At 39.2% G+C, this 17,035-nt stretch overlaps 1 long non-coding RNA gene across 1 annotated transcript in view; it reads left to right on the top strand.

Annotated features, from left to right (window-relative positions):
- Nucleotides 1-6,860: 6,860 nt before the first annotated feature.
- The window catches only part of LOC103384902 (uncharacterized), an 18,490-nt gene continuing 8,315 nt past the window's right edge, over nt 6,861-17,035 (top strand). Inside the window, exon 1 of the long non-coding RNA XR_522160.3 lies at nt 6,861-6,962. This is a non-coding gene — a long non-coding RNA (uncharacterized LOC103384902). The remainder of the gene's footprint in view (nt 6,963-17,035) is intronic.

Here is a 17,035-nt window from a genome sequence, read left to right as displayed (position 1 = left end):
CATATAAAAAGGTACCAAGTCTTAGATATCTCACTATGTATTGCAGTGTGTAATAATGGGTCATCCACGGAAGCTGTTTCCACACTGTGTAAAAACAACATCCAGACTGAGAAAAAAAAAACTCTTTTTCCTGATCAAAAGTTCTCTTTTTTTATAAGAATAAGGATTTGGAAAAAGTACAGGCATGTCTCTCTGTTTGAGATTAAATTTTAATTGTTTCAATTACTTCTAGCCTGAGCCATAAATTACAGGATTAGAGGTACATGTTGACTTACCCTCTGGAATTTGAGATAACAGCGGATGCAGTGACGAGAAAGTAAAGAAATCCTCTTCCTTCACTTTTAGTAAATTAGCCTGTTAATGTGAATCATCCAACCAGAAGATTATAGTCTTAATCTCTGTGTCCCAGATGAAATACAGTAAGCCTGCTCTTCTTCTCACTTTTAATTTGCACAGGTGTCATGTATCTATTATATGAATTCTGTCATTTCATGTGAAACTTTAACACATAAATATGCAGGTTTATTAAAAATGAATGGTAATGCAGGTAATTAAAATAAATCAGAATAAAAGTCTACGATGAGTTTTTTTAGCAATGCAAATTCTAACCTTTCCCAATGTTTGGTATGGCATGAGGAAGGATTTACAGCAAAAAGGTTGAGTCAAATGACTTCGTGGGCAATAACTGTGGGTGAAGCTATAGGTGCATAGAATATACAGTAGTCAGATGTCAGTTGTTGATAGTTGTTGGTAGGAGTCGATTTGTGTTTATGTTACCATTACCTTAGGTCATGGTTTTACCCTCCAATCAGTTTATATCTGGCTCAAACAATGGTAGGACTGTTGGTGCAATGAGAAGAAAGTGAATTGAATGTTTTTATTTTCTACTAAAATACATTAATAATAATTGTTACAGCGTGTCTGTTTCAAAGTGAGTCGGTTTGAGGTGAGGTGGACCCCCAGCAGGGGACCGTGGTTTGAAACAGTTGGATGTGCTACAGTTCACATGGGACAATGATTATGTTTGGACATGAGGACACAAAGAAGGAGCATTTACACAAAACTACTGGTAACACAGAAACTCTGTGTGATCAACAGAACATTAATAAAATGAAATCCATCCCATCAAAACATAGTTATCAATAGAAACACAAATAGAGGGCGCTGTTTTGTATTCACAAGTTATTTAAAGTTACAAAAAGTTAAACATACATTTGTTGTCCTCACCACTTTGGTCATTTGGCTCCCTCTGTATGGTCTCTGTTGTCACTGTATCGTTGTTTGGTGATGTATGGTAACAGACCAATGCACCTAATTGTGGTTATAAATGAGAATGGAATGAGAGACTATACCTACTGTTCAGGTTATTGATGGGAAAACTATCAATACTTTCTGTATTAAGATAATTATACGGACGAAAATGACAACAAGGTAGATTCTGGGGAAACACCGCTGGGAAACTGATTAGATACAATAACATTCTAACTTCAGTGTTGATGACAAACGGGGACTAATTAAGGCAGAATAATCAGGTCACAAAAACACATGATTTCCCTTCGGACAGTGTTAAAGCAATGTTAATGGGAGAAAAAAAGGATTGTAAGAAGCAATGAGTAACTGAGACCCAGACAGGAATATTGGAAATTTAAATAGGAAAAGGGTATAGGAAAAATCACTTTGGCAGACCAGAGGTTATCTGGAATATACAAACGAGAGGACGGAAATAGGTAGAGGACCGGGGGAGGGTGGAGGACCTTAACCAATCCCAGAAGTTATTGGTTAAGGCAGACCTGGGCACAGAGGGCCGCTGTGGCTGCAGGTTTTTCTTCCAACCTGTCCAGAACACACTGACTGACCAATCAGCTGTCTGAAGACTGATAGCAATTGATTAATTAAACCATTAATTAAAGTCAGGTGTGCTGCTGCTTGGTTGGAACAAAAACCTGCAGCCACCGCGGCCCTTTGTGGACCTAATTGCCCACCTCTGGGTTAAGGTCAGGTCCAGGCGACAGTCAGACACAGACGACCAAACTTACAACACTGGACCTAAAAACTAAATGCAGTAACAGTGGGCTTGGTTCTAAATTGCTCCAGAATGGAATTAAAACACAGGTGTAGGTGACAGGTTGTTTCAAACTGCTGAAAAAACTCACAGGATGTGAAGGTGCCGACATGTAAATTTGTGTTTTAATATTATTTTTGACAATGTTTAGAAACTGGTGATAAGACCTGTGTGACAGTGTTGTATTGTGCTACAGTGTTGTGTTACAGACATCAGAGGAGATGAAGGACCAACTGAAGTGTTCTCACTGTCCTACACCGTGATGCAGCAATGACATGGTGTTGTTTTTAGACACTGTGTCTAACTATGACAGATGAGTCATTGTCAAGAGTCGATTCATGTGTGTGGTTGTGTGTGTGGTTGTGTGTGTGTGTATGAGAGAGAGAGAAAAAGAAAGCTCGACAGAGAAGCGAGGGAGAGAAAGTGGGCCGAGGAGCAGAAGGAGGAGCTCGAGGTGTACATAGCTCTGAAATACACAAACGAAAAAAAAAGAAGTGATTTTACTGCTTTAGTCACACAACATCAGCCTACGGTGTATACAACATACCAACAGCATAGATTAATAAATATAATAACCTTTGATGATGATAATGTCATGAAGCAGCCAGACCATGTGACTTAGTAACAAGTGACACTGCACGATGACACGCCTCAGTGTCGTTAGTCCGCCGCGTGTCCCCGTCAGGACTTTATTATTGTAACAGTTCAGCTGATTCTCTCCGGCAGTTAAACACATAACGATCACCAAATGCATCACAGCATGGAGCAGTCTGACCATCCACTGTGACTGTGATGGAAACCACCCCCTAGACCCGACGTAGTGCACTATAGGAGGCATGCAACCCACAATGCATCACAAAATCTAGTGTAGACTACTTAAGCAATATATCCTATCATGCTTTGCAGTCATGACGACATGGCGGAGAGAGGACCAGAATCTCTCTGTCCATTTTCATTGTGCGACAGTAATGACTTTACTGTCTGTCGAAGTAGTGTCCAAAACCATTTGTCATTTAACCTGTAAATCCACTATATAGTGCGTTATATATTATTCCATATGTAGGGAGTAGGGAATGAGTGAGTGATTTCAAGAACAGCCCATATATGCAGTGGGGAGATCAGTCCTTAGTCATCAGTGAAGCCCAACACAAGAACAAGGGAGTAACTCCATATGTAAGTGTCCAGAACATAACCTCATTCTCAACTTATTTTTACACTAAAGCAGGAGACATTTAAGGGTGTCAATGACAGCTTTACCAACCAATAGGAGTCCAGTGGTATTAACAAACTTTTTCAGTTGAAACCCAGATAATGTTTGGTCATGTCTTTGTCTCTAATGTAATAAATTTGAGAAATTAAAATGATATTTTATTAACATCAAAAACAGTGACTAAGACCTTTAGATTAGGTTTGCTGTCATTAGTGTCATTAGTTCCCACAGACCTCCATCCATTCATTCAATGTTATTTCCACGTCATCAGTTCTGTTGTTCGGTCCATTCCTGATGAACAGTCTGACCCAGCTGTTGTGTTTGTGCGGCCTTCGTTAGTCGTGCTACACACATGCTGTGAATCCCAGCTGACCCACACCTTACGTCATCTAAGAGCTATATTTTATGCTGGCATGGGATTTATGAAAATACCTTGTACACAGTCCCCACACAGTGTGTTTTTAGGTCAAAGTCTTAGTTGGGGAAATACACAGTGAAACTGAGGTAGGCTCTGCTGTGGGACTAGACCACAGCTCTGTAGTAGTCCTGGTGACTCTGCTCGACCCATTTAGGCCTAGAAAATGTAAAGTACATTGGTGGAGAGAATAAAGGTGTGATGGAGTCTTGTGTCTATGGCCTGACAGAAGATGACATCGTGGATGGTTGTTGATCGTTAATTAGACTGTGGATGAACCACAGGCCGCCGTACGTGCTGATGTATGAAGCACGTCTTTCTTAGCCACGTGTTGTTATTTTCCTATTAATTTGCATCCCTCTGAAGTAAAACCCTTTGCATAGAGTTTTACTTCAGAGTGATACCACCCATTCAATTCAAGGCATCCATCTATTTTAGGTTATTTGTGATCAGAGAATACCAAAAACTCTATGGTGGAATATTTAGTCTCAGGAATAAGATTATAAGAGCAATCACTGGTGGAGTCTCTGTGAGTGTTGGACCTGTCTTATCCTGATGCAGCTGAGATCAGAGGTCAGACTTGGTCGTTGACCCACTTCCACGGCAGGAAATTTAGTGTGATGGGGCTATGGATCTCCATGAAGGGTGAGTTGTTTATCGAATTTTTAGAAGGTTAAGTGACACCATTTAACACCAGGGTCAATTCATCACCACGGCTTCCTGCTGCATCTGTCTGACTGATCCTCAGCCCTGCGTGTGGTGCTGACAATTAACAGGCCCACCGCTGAGGACGGTTTGGTTTATTTTAACACGTATCGCCTTTGGAAAAAATGGCCACTCAACACTGCTTCATACATACACCTACACACACACGCACACACACAAAGATAATAATGTCATGGAGGACACTGGGCACTCACATAGGCAAGAGGACAAATGTGGATTTTATTAAGGGCCACAACACGGAGACACATAATGGTTAGCGTCAAGTACACACACCTCGTTTAATGTCTGGAAACAGCGCTCTCTGTTCAAGGACAACATTTGGTCGTGTCCACTTCAGTAAAGATAATATGCACAAGGAAATAAACAAAACTGAAGCTGCAGGAAATTGTCTGTGTGATTATGTTGTTGACTGGAAAAGTTAATGCTCCGCTCTTACATGGAAATGTTCTGGTCTAGATGACTACTCAGTACACTCCACTACAGTTTTCCCTTTCGTTTATTGGGTGAAAGCAGCACTTAATCTATGACACAGTGTTCATACCTACTCACATGCTGCAGTCAGGAACACGCTGGAGTAATCTTCATCATAAATTTGTTTTCATTAAAATGAGTGTGATTTGCACAGTTTGTTAAACTCATAACATATGATCTATAATTCACAAATGATTAAAAAAAGAAGTCAACCCTGGAAAAGTGTTTACCATAGGTGTACTGTATGTGTACTTTAAACGTTCTGTCACTGACAGATTAGTTAAGTAAATGCTTAATTAATTAAATGCTTAATTCAGTTTTTCTATTTTCCAGAAATGTGTGCTTCACAAAAATACAAACAAACAGTAGCACTCCTGGAGGTTCGTAGGTTTTTGTTAGTAGAAAACTGCTGACATCAAAACTCAGGATCTCAGATTTGGAGCAGAACAGGAGCAATCACTAACGGATTGGTCTTTGCGAGCAAAGACAGTAGGTGGTTCTACACATTCTGTCGTACTTTGCAGCGAATGGATCAAACAATATTTTTCCATCCAAATAGCAAAGAAAACATGACTGCAGAAAGAACAGAAAAATCATTACCAGCCATGTAATTATTGTCAGAAAAATATAGATTGCCAACCTACAGCTATCCGTCCTAGTCCGTGTATGTCATGCCTCAGTTCTGTGATTTAGCCCGATCTGTACTTGCCCTTTTCCAGTGCCTGCAGCCAACCAGCGAAATTAGATATTCTCAACTGTGAGGTATGTGCAAGAAAAAAAAGACCATGTCTGTCATTGCAGGCAGTATGTCATTGCCAGACTTGATTAGTTCAAACACTGCTGAGCTCACTGTACCATCGTAGCCTTCAAAGACAAGGTCCTCTTGATTTTAGCTGTGACAGATTGAGGGTGTCAGGAGGAACTCCCAAGAGTTCTGAGTGTGTGCATGTGCGTGTGCATGTCTTTGCTTTTGTGCGTCAGTGCATGATGCTCTCTTCCGTGCGTAGATGCTTTCTACCCATATAGTCAAAGTGTGTGCTTGCGCTTGCCTAAATGTGTGTGCTGGTGTGTGTTTGCTCTTCATGAATCACGTCTCTCATCAGTCTGACAGCCTTAAGCCGGGCCCAATCAATACCCTGAGGGCCTCCAATCAGTGCAGCTGAACTACACCAGAGAGAGATGGGGGAAGATAGACAGTAACTGGTGCAAAGCCTCTCAAACTTTCTTTATAGTTGGTATGATACGTGGGTTAGGGTTAGATTCAACTATTGTCACAAAAACCTGTGTTTGAATTCATTCATTCTACTCTTTTACCTCCTTCAAACAACTTAAAACAATTTAAAAAATCAAAGATTAGCTGTGGGATAATAATGATTAATCATGATTAATAATGGTAAATTCTCATTCCTAAATATGGCATTTTGTTTGGATAGAAGAACAAATAACAGCATGTAGATGTATGTTTTCACACCTGTTTTAAATCATGAATAAACCAAATGATGGAATTATTAATATGGAAGAATATAAAAAGAAAATGATGTAAAAGTAAAATTTGAATCCTCCCAAAAACATCTAATTATTATTGTCATAGAGCAAAATGCATTACAAATTTGAATCAGATTATTCTCCACAAATTAATGAATGCAGTTAGGTTGTTTATTTTTTTAATTAAATGTAACTTTAGTTAAAGACCATATTAGAACTAAACTAGGCTGACTGGTTGGCTGTCTGTAACAGCTCCAGTAGAAAGTCACCAAAGGAAAGGCAGCTGGTTGAAAGGGAAGTGGAAGGTATAGATAGACGATATATATATCGTATATATATATATATACGATATATATATATATTTTGAGACTGTAAAATATATATATTTTCTTATATATATTTTTATATATATAAGGTATATATATATCTTATAGATATAAGATATTAGATATACGACAACAAGGAGGGGAAGGTTAAGCAATGAGAACACAGGAGGCGGAGTCAGGTGGAAAAGGAAGTGTGGGCACAGGGAAACAGGAAGCAGGAAGCAGGAAGCAGGAAGCATTAAGGAGCATCAAGGAATGAAACAAGGGGTGAGACAAACAAATAACTACCAACTAAAAAAATGTTGTTTTATTTAGCCTTGAACACTTTTCTTAGATATACTGAGGTACATTTTTTTTATTGTTTTGCTAGCTCAGATTTGTTACTAGAGCACGTTTGTTTTGGGGATTTGTGCTAAAGTGGCTAACCTCATTTATTTGCATTGCACTGCTGTCCTTTTCAATGACAAAAAAGGCTTTTGTGTGAACTTGCTGTAAGGTCAAGAAGCTGTCACCACATTGACCACTGTGTGGCTTGGTCTAACTGTATATGTATACAGTATTTGCTGTTTAGTCTCCACATGACTGTAACGTTGAATATTTAGTTGGTATTTAAATAAGAGGAGAGCTGTGTCATCCAGTAGGAACATGGTTGTAGGAAGTAAAGGTGTTAAAATGTGATAGTACTTTGAAAAGGTGACCCTTTGTCTGCTTCTCTACAGATGCACACACACATATATGACATATATGAGAGTCTGCAGATAGATATGATGATAACTATTACAAATTGTAATTATTGTTAATGTGATTTTATTGAGGATAATCATACATTTTTTATATTAAGGCTGTCAAACAATTTACCTTTTTGATCTGATAATGTTTGGATAGCTGAAGATTAGTATGAATAATCGTGATTAATCGTGATCGATTATTAACAAATAATCATGATTAACTAAGAAACAATTTTCTCTCTACTGTGGTGGCTTGAACAAAGCAATGACCTTGTAAAATGACAACATAATAGAGAAAATATTTAAACCAGATATGTTTCTTTGTCACAGAAGTTTTTAAGAGGCATTGTAGTAGCTGAAGAGAAAGAAAAGAGTTTTTATAAAACACAGTGATAAACTAAATCTGTTTTGTTTTTTTCTCAACAAAGTCTGAAATTGATCCCACATTTTTGAGAGCACTACACACTTGGTTTCTTTATAGACTTTTGGCTGATTGTGGTTTTTCTATCAAGTCTTGATGCCAAAGTCCTGAAACGCGAAAAGTATTTTCTGACAGGACTCAGTAGCAGCACAGGAGGAAGGATGTAGTCACCCACCCCTGCTGGAACCCTCTCAGCTCTCATGCTTCCACCTTCTCAATTTAAACATAGCTTCTGGTTGCTCCTGACAAGATTGTCTGAAAATTAGGCTTTGCATTTTAATCATGCTGCCAGTTTACTGAAGCCAAGTTGATGCTGCACTCAAGTAAATTGAATTCACATTATTTTACTTGACAGTGTGACATTGGCTTATGAGGTTTTAGGTCATAAAGTTTAATGTGACTTTAACACAAAACATAGTTATTTACTAATACATCTGCATGTAAGCCGTGGTACAGAACATTGTAGGAAATGATCTTAATATCAGAGAAATGTGTAGGCGTTTTTGTGGGCAGTCTTCAGGGCAGGCTAATGTTGTACTTGTTTTGCAATAGCATATAGTTGTTCCTTTTTTGCTTCTTTTATTTATTTTTTTCTTATCTGGGCTACAGTTAAGTCCTTTTACGGCATTCTTTTTCCTATTCTGAATAAAAGTGATGCAGACCTAAAATAGCTTGCTGGATGGAAATCGACTTAGGTGGCGATAAAAACTCTATTATAGAGATTTCAAAGGCAATTATAGATATATTGAAGGCAGTATTTTATAACTTCATCCATGTTTCATGTAATATTGGTATAAATTAATCTTTCATCTCCTGGAACTTGCAGTGGTTTTGACTAAGGATGCAAAAAGATATTGGTTTGGTCTGGATGAATATTACATTTCATAGCTGTTCTAATACCACGTCAGAAAGAAGGAGCCAGTGTCAAGTAGTGTGTTATCAGTCATTGGAAGTGTGTTTTATTATGATGACGAACGACAGTTAGACAGAAAAAAGAGAGAGACAGATCAAGCATGTTTAGCTCAGTGGAGCCCAGGGCCCTGTGTCCAGATGGCTGATTGGAAACTGTCTTCCTCCTCATACACTAGAGTCTTGTCTTTCATGAAAAACAGAAGGCTTGTTAGAACTTCCCTTCACTCCATACAGTGGTCTGTGGTTTTTGATCAATACGATCTGTCATTTATTTAATCCACTCATCAACTCTGTGCTTTGAACTCTGAGCCAGTTTTTATCCAAGTGGCTGATCTTAAGTGAAAGTGCGGACTTAGAACTTGTTTATGGTGTGGAACTACTGTTAGTACCTGAGTTCAAGTGACGGTCTCGCTAAAAGCTTAACAAAACCTCATTCTCTCAGAGTATTCCCCCGTCTCTGCAGACGATGAAGAGTTTACATTTCTCCGTGAAGGACTGTATATTTATTTTCTGTTTTTATTTTATTTTTTAAGTCAGCAAAGTAGCTGTTCACACTGGTTTTTAATGGAAGCTTCTTTGGCATGCAAATCAATGAGGTAGCAAAGCAGTGATTGGAATTCCACACATGCCGGCATTTGATCGGAATTTGCGCCAGGATCCATGGGGCAAGTCGATGAAGGGTAATTCACTATGAAATATCCTGAGTTACGCTTCAGCAGGCGCATCTGGCCCCGGCCATTCATTTTGTTTAGCCATTCCAATGTGGCAATCAAAATGAATTAGCATGACAATTTTATTTCTGAAAAGGCTGAGGGTGGCCCAGTTTTATTGATGAATTTCAATAAGGCCTTGACAAAAGGTCCTTTGAAATTGACTGCCGCCCCACACACCCCCTCCTTCTACACCTTTCCTCTTGAACTTCAGGTATCTGTGTCCCTGCTGTGTATGAATGCAGCCTCAGTAAATGTCCATATCGGCCCTAATCATTTTATATTACTGTCCACAGTTGTATTGCTCTGGGCGCGGGGAGGTAAAGCAGCCATGGTGTTGAAAAGGTCTGAGGAGATGATGATGATGATAGTCATCAATCTTCCACTGTGTTGTTCTCCGAAGACACAACTCACTGGAATACGCTTCTCCTTTTGTCTGCAACTTTAATATTGTGTTATTTGGTTTGGCTTTGCACACGAGCTATGTGCTGTAAGAAGTTGAGCAGCATGTGGTCTGACCAAGTCCAAGTTTTGTGTATTTTTGTATTAAATCTACGAATATGAATTGAATCTGCTCTGGTTTGCCTTTTCAGCATTTATATGTTTTTATGATATTTTATTTCGTCTCTTGCCTCCGTCTTTGCCTGTAAAGCCTACTGAGATGTGAAATAACATTTGTTCTGTTTGGATTAAGATACGGACTGTTGGTCTGACAAATATTTTGGGCCTGAGTTCTCAGATGGAGAACTCAGGCCACTGATTATGATGTCAGCCTTTTACAGGTGGCATGTTGAGATTGTTGTTTGTGATATGTGCATGATTTTGGCATTCAAAAGTATGATGTTAAAATGAATAATTTTTGTAATTGTTCACTGTAAAAGAATCAAATAGCTGTTTAGCCTTATATTTCATAAACCATTTAAAGTGATTGGGACCAAAGTTCTAAACTAAAGTGACATTTACTATCAGAGGGTGATATTCAACTTCTGTCTTCCTTGTCTCTGCTCACTGACCACCAAACAAAGAGCGAGGCTAAATACCTGACAGGGCAGTGATTATACATAATGACTCTCTGGCCTGTTTATCACACCACTGAGACTAAATATCTACAGCCTCCTACGAGTCAGTCAGAAGAACACTCACCGACGAGATGTGAAATATTCTCAAGGATGAAACTGCCTTTGTCTTACATCAAGAGCCTTCACGGACACAGGAGACTTGAAATAACTTAATGGAGAACTCCAGACCTCTACATATATCTATTTAAGTTAACAAGTTCTGTCAAGTACTGTCATTATGACAGAGGACAAATATGAATGTGGAATTGGTATTCACTGTTATCAAGACAGACATTCTGTATATGAACATTAAAAACACATTGTTTAATTACAGTTTTTTTTAAGGTGCTCAAAATGTCATTACAAATGTAATGCAATATAGGCTGCATCCAAATGACACACTAATATGCATTTCTGACTCAGGATATTAAAATAGAAAAGTAAAATAGGCAATCACATACCTGACGCGGTGTCGGCCTCTCTATCGCCACCTGAGGTCCAGTCAACAATGAAACTACAGTATAATCGACTTCTTTCCCCAGACTAGCTCTTTTAACAGTGACTGTTTCTTTTATTACTTGCATCTTATGTATATGCTGCGTCCACTCTGCTTCCTGCTCAGATCAGTGACTTCTGCCTCACTTTAGTAATGTAAAAGTCAGATGAAATTCAACAGGACTGTTCAAACTGATATTTTGTCATTAGGAAATCATATATGAGTCACTTATGCCCAAAAAATGGATTTGGACCACATGATCCTGCAGTGCCTGTTTTATGCTTCATTGCAGGAGTAATAAGCAGTCACAGTGTCCCAGACAAGGAAGTCCACAGATCAGTGAAAATTCCATTGGTTTGTTGTGATTCTCCAAATTTATAGATTTTATTTCTCATTCATCACCCACTAGACAACTGACAGTGTGTGTGGATACACTTCTTTCCACTGTTAGTCTAAACTTTACCCTCTGAGTTTTTGCCCACAACACAAATTCTGAATTCTTGGCTGCTCTACCACAGCATGTGACAGCTAACCCCAGCAGTGGAGCCGCTCACACACTCCAGGAAGTGTAACAACAAACAAAACACACATCTTGCGTCAGTGCGACTACTGTTTGTAGAGCCTCCCACCAGGAGCGTCTCTGTAGGTTTGCTGCTGTAAGTTGGTTAAAGTCTCCCAGAGAATAAAAGAACAGGATCCAATGTTTTGGCATGCTTTAGCTTTAGCAGCAGCACCACCATCATATCTGCTATCATCAGGCAGCAGCTGGAGTTTGATCTAGCCCAGATCAAAAGGTGAAGGACAGAAGTTTCCCGCGGTGCTGCAAGAAATGTGTAGACGTCATGCTGAGAGACTTAACACTAAATGTTGTAGAACCAAGCAGAGGCTGGCATAATTCAAACCAGGAGGAGTCCATCCTGGCCCCAAAGAGGTTTCAACACAAGTATGCGCCTGTGTTTCTTCAAAGACAAAAGCTACATGTCTCCATGCAGCCCTGCAGATGGAGACACCAGCTGCAGACTGACTTGATGATTAGAGGAAATAGAGATTTGAAGTAAGGAAGCTCTATTGACAAGGCTTTATTCACAGGACAGATCCTCGCTGCTCTGTCAGAATATTTTTTGACCTTGTTCAGTCTCTGTTCTTTTTGTGTCCAATTCTGTTCTTTCTATTGATGTTCAGTGGCTTTTGGCCCCAATAATTTGAGAGCACATCAAGATGCCTCCCAAAGGAGCATTCTCATTAGCTTCAAAAGTGCATCAAAGAAAACAGGTCAAGACCATGCGAAAGAAAGCAAGAAAAAAAAAAGAAAAAAGAAACTAGAGAGTACGAGAGGGAGGGGCATGTGGTTCTCCTTACCATTCATCAGTATCCTTCTGTTTTAAAAGCTTGGCTCAGATCCCCTGTAGTGAAATATGTTGATGAGGAAAGAAGGAAGACAGCGAGGGAGATAGGGGGAAGGAGTGATTAGCAGAGTGAAAGCAGGAGGGGCGCTGGATAAAAGAGAGACACGGAAATGAAGCCAGTGTAATAGAGGAGGAGACGATGAAGAAAGAGGGCGAGTGAGAGACAAACAGCGTCCTCTCCATCAGATCAATGCTGCCTGCTGGAGGCCGCAGCAGCGGTGCGGAGGGCAGAGATGCTGTGTCAATTAGATGAGAAGCTTCACCTCCTCCTGTCAGACTGGTAAAAGCTGCCGGCAGCCATGGCAGGTCTTCTTCAGACAAGCATCCCCATGCTCTCTGACTGTGTTTACAATGTGGGCCTGTGCAAAATGAAGTGATTAAAATGTTCAGAATTCCTTTTGATAACTTTTAGAAAGTTGTAAACGGTACTTGTGATTTAAAAGTGTAAGGCACTTCAGGAATAACCTGCTGAGCATCCATGTAAACAAAGTGATCTAAAACAGAGACCTCCACAGAAATCACTACTGTACCTGTATTACATAGGTTTAGACCACGGTTTATATTTGGCTTAAATTCAACAATCACTTGTTTTTTCGTTGGCTTGTATTTCTCTCTAGAGACATAAAAAGATATAGATCCAGGTTAGTTTTTAACTCCAGTTGGCTTTAATCATTGCTCTTGGAGAAAATAATTTTGCTCATTTTAAGGAGACAGACACAGATTAAAACAAAACAGAAAAAACAGACTATACAATAACTTGCACACATTTATTCATTCACATTGAATTTCTCTAAAGAGAGCTTGATGTGCAGATCTACATATGACGTGAAATAAAGTATGCTCTGTAATTTAACGACAGTTATGACATTTCCCATTCATGACATTATGCTTTGCTCTTTACTTTGCCTATTCCTATTCCCGTTTTTGCAAAATCAGCAGTTCCTAGCTATTCAACTCCCCTTCTCCCCATAGACGCATGTAAATTCCTGCATTAAGTTCATGTTGGAATGGTACAGCTCAGGCAGATGAATGCTAATCTTTATCCAGCATTTTCCTCAGTCTTTCTTTTTATTACATCTGCAGTGTGGAGCAGTGTGCAGACTGGAGCTTTTCTGTGGACGTTTAAAGTTTCTGCCAACGGGCTTGTTGGTGACCTACCATCAGAACCTCTGCATTGCATTTAATATTAAGCGATGCCATAAAAATATTTTATTGCATATTAACCTAATAGCTGTTACTATATATACATCACCTTATTGCCCAGGCTCGTTCAGGTTCACTGTGTCCTTCCCAGGCAGATCCCTGAGGTTTTGGGCAGCACCGCTGCCACTGCTCTGTGCTGGCAGCAGCTGCTTTCATCAGGCCCTGACCTTTGCGTCTTGTTGAGTGGGAGAGAAATCGGTCACTTTACAGGCTGTTTACAAGTCGCTCACAGCTAAAATCCACTTAGCATGCATTTATAACAGACCAAACATGCCAGCAAGGTGATATTATAAAGAGTGCATTAAAGGCAGCTCTGATGGAGTCGCCGGCTTTAGACATTTGACAGACGGAGGAAGATCATGAAAGCATAGTCCCAGCAAAAATGGGCATTGGTTTGGACAAATGGTTTGGAGATTGGGGAGGTGACCCATGATTACCCACACACCCCAGTCACATGGGCCATATAAAGGCTAACAAATATGGGTCACAATTCCTAATATATCTCAGTGATATTCCTTAATATTCATACAGATACATACAGATGTTAGCTAGAAGAAAGACACGTCACCACAGGAAGAGCTGTTTAAAAGTTTGTTTTCTTTCCTGTGAACTTTACATATATATTATTTTACATCACATATTTTAAGGACATTTTCAGAACAAAGCCATTCTTCAAAGGTATAGTATATTCAGCCATTGCTTTTACAGTAGATGAGACCTGTGTGGGTGTATCTGTATATCAGTGGTCTGTCACAAATTCCTCTTATGGGTAAATATAAGAAGTGTATGTGGTAGGGATGCACCCATATCAACACCAGTATTTGTATCACGCCTGATATTTCATCCAAATACTCACAAATTTGCTGATCCGGCAAGCAGATCCTCTATACTCAGCTGTGCACTGGTCAGCCGTACTGCAATACTGGTCAGCCGTACTGCAATACTGATGTTAGCACTGATGTTGAAACCTAAGAGTAATGTAAGGTGTTTGGTTTTTTTTATTCTAGCGAATTAGGGTGGGAGTTTTTTTCTTTTTTTCCAACTTTGTGCTCCATTCCAAAGTACACGCTGTTCCTTACAACAAGCCAGTAAATATTATTTTGGCCTCAACTCACTGACTTCCTGAGCAGAGGTTGGACTGGAGCGCAGATGCTCTCTGTAGAAAAACTCAGGAAAAGGAGCTGAGCACTGTGCTGAGGAGGAGGCAGTGGAGTTAACCGGAGGTGTATTTGCATTTGGAGTTACTGAGGGGAAACGGAAGCTACAAGAGCATACTGCAATAACTTCAAGTAAGAAGTTGGCACAGCAATAAAATATATATATATACTGTATTACTGTATCCGTAACACTTGAGGTGTACTGTGAACACAGGAATCTTTTTTTAGTCGTTCTTTTTGTCTCTCATCACACTCAAAATATTTTGTCATTGCCAGACAATATAAATCATTTCCTGTTCCTGTTCCAAATGTTGTTCATACCTTTACTACTTCGATCCAATGTCATGCCATTTTCACTGACAAAGAGCAGCTCCGCTAGCCAAACGCTATGATACCTAACATGTGACAAGTGTGTTGAACAGTCCTGTAGGAAACGGGTTGATGTTGCGTTCTATTTGTAACAACATTTTGAGCATGTTGAAAGCCAAAAAACAAAGCCTTTCCTAGAGTTTCTCCCAGTTTTGAAACTGATATTACTTTGGGTCTTTACCAAAAAAAATGTGACAGCAGTGCTGCCCTTAACAATGTCATCTCCATTGAATTTTTCTTCAAACCACCAGTCATAGTTGCATACCTTGTGTCTCCAGACAGAGCGAGCTGAGAGGGGTAATTGTGACAGACTGAAGTAAAGAAAGGCTATAAAAGCACGCGAGTGCAGCAGTGGCCTCTGCTGAAGTATTAGCAGGACAAGCAATTCTTTACCAGGTTCTTTGGCAGCAAAAGAATGAGTTTTACAACAGTGAAAAAGGCAGAAGAAAGGAATGGGAATTGACTCTTATCTCAACCAAACGAGGCAAAGAGAGAGAATTAAATAGCATAATGTATCAGCATAGCACAGGCAGGGTGGGTGTAAGGAGGAGCCAAAGAGGTTTAAATAGAGACAAAGTGAGAGGAGCGCCTGATTACATTCACATTACTATTTTTTAAGTTTCTGGTCTGGATGAACCAATCAGACAGAGGCTCGACGGTAAACTGACAAATGTGTCTACATTTAAATTAAATATGACATTTAAAAAGTGCCAAGTACTGGTCAGACAGTGGTAGAACACATGAAACACTATTGAGGGTAAAGCAGCTGAACCAGCATTTGGACATCACTCTATGATGTAAAGATTGTTCAGACTAGGAAGCAATAAAACAAAATGAAATGAAAATGTAAACAGGGGCTGAATGGAAATTCTTCTGCTGTATTTAAATTGTGCCTATCAAAGATGTATCATCGATGTTCCGGATTGTACGTCTTTGTGCATCACTTTGTTTCATTGTTCAATTTTATCGTGAGTTGAGTCTTATTTTCACATTTTCTAGTTTTTTTTTAAGCATGATCAAGTTTAATGATGCAAGAAACACCAGCGGCGGAACAAGTGGGAAACACTGAGTGGAATAAAACACAAACAGTGCGGCAGAATGTCTTTATATCGCTGAATGGATGTTTGATTTTTACAATAAACAGTATTTAAGCGTTGCGCACCATATGATTGTCTCATTGTTTCCAAGGTAATTTTATGTCGCTGCATTAGCATATAACAGCAATTAACTCGCTGAGCATAATATTGTTGATACAGTCACAGCTCTGTGCTGCTTTGTGCTGCAGGCAGCATAATAATAATGTTATTGTCAGAGACAACACAAGTTCAAAATGTGCTGGTGTTTTGCAGCTATCAGTCAGGTGTCGTCTGAGTTAAATGTTAATTATGGTCCCAGTCACCCTTGAATAAACTCTGATAAAAACCATTCACCTTTGTAATGGGCGCATGATAGGAATCCGTCCAAGGTTTCAACCATAACTCCTAACCAAGTTTTCAGTGGTATGTTACTTTGATCAAAGATGTTTCTGAAGTATTTTCAAAGCCATTTTTTTCTTGTAGCTTTTTAAAACTTTAATACAGGTATTAGGATGGATTTTTTTTCTTGTTGTTGTTGTTTTCATTTGGTTTGGGGGTAATTTAAGACATTTTTATTATATATTTTGCTGCTTTCAACAAATTTTTCCTGTTTTGGTTGGCTTTGGCTACCTTGACTGAACTGTTGTTGTTTTTCCTCTACATACCTAGAGCAGACGTATCTGATTAAAAAAGATAAAACTTCAACACTTCTTCGGATTATAGCTACTCTGTGTTTTTTTTTTTAATTTGCCTTTTTTTTTATTTTTATTTTTTTGCCTACACCTTTGGACATTCCTTCTCTAT

Source organism: Cynoglossus semilaevis, chromosome 10 (assembly GCF_000523025.1).
Source record: "Cynoglossus semilaevis isolate Cse_v1.0 chromosome 10, Cse_v1.0, whole genome shotgun sequence".
NCBI lineage: Eukaryota > Metazoa > Chordata > Actinopteri > Pleuronectiformes > Cynoglossidae > Cynoglossus > Cynoglossus semilaevis.
The sequence above is the reverse complement of the archived record's forward strand: the minus strand, read 5'-3'. Positions and strand labels throughout refer to the sequence as shown.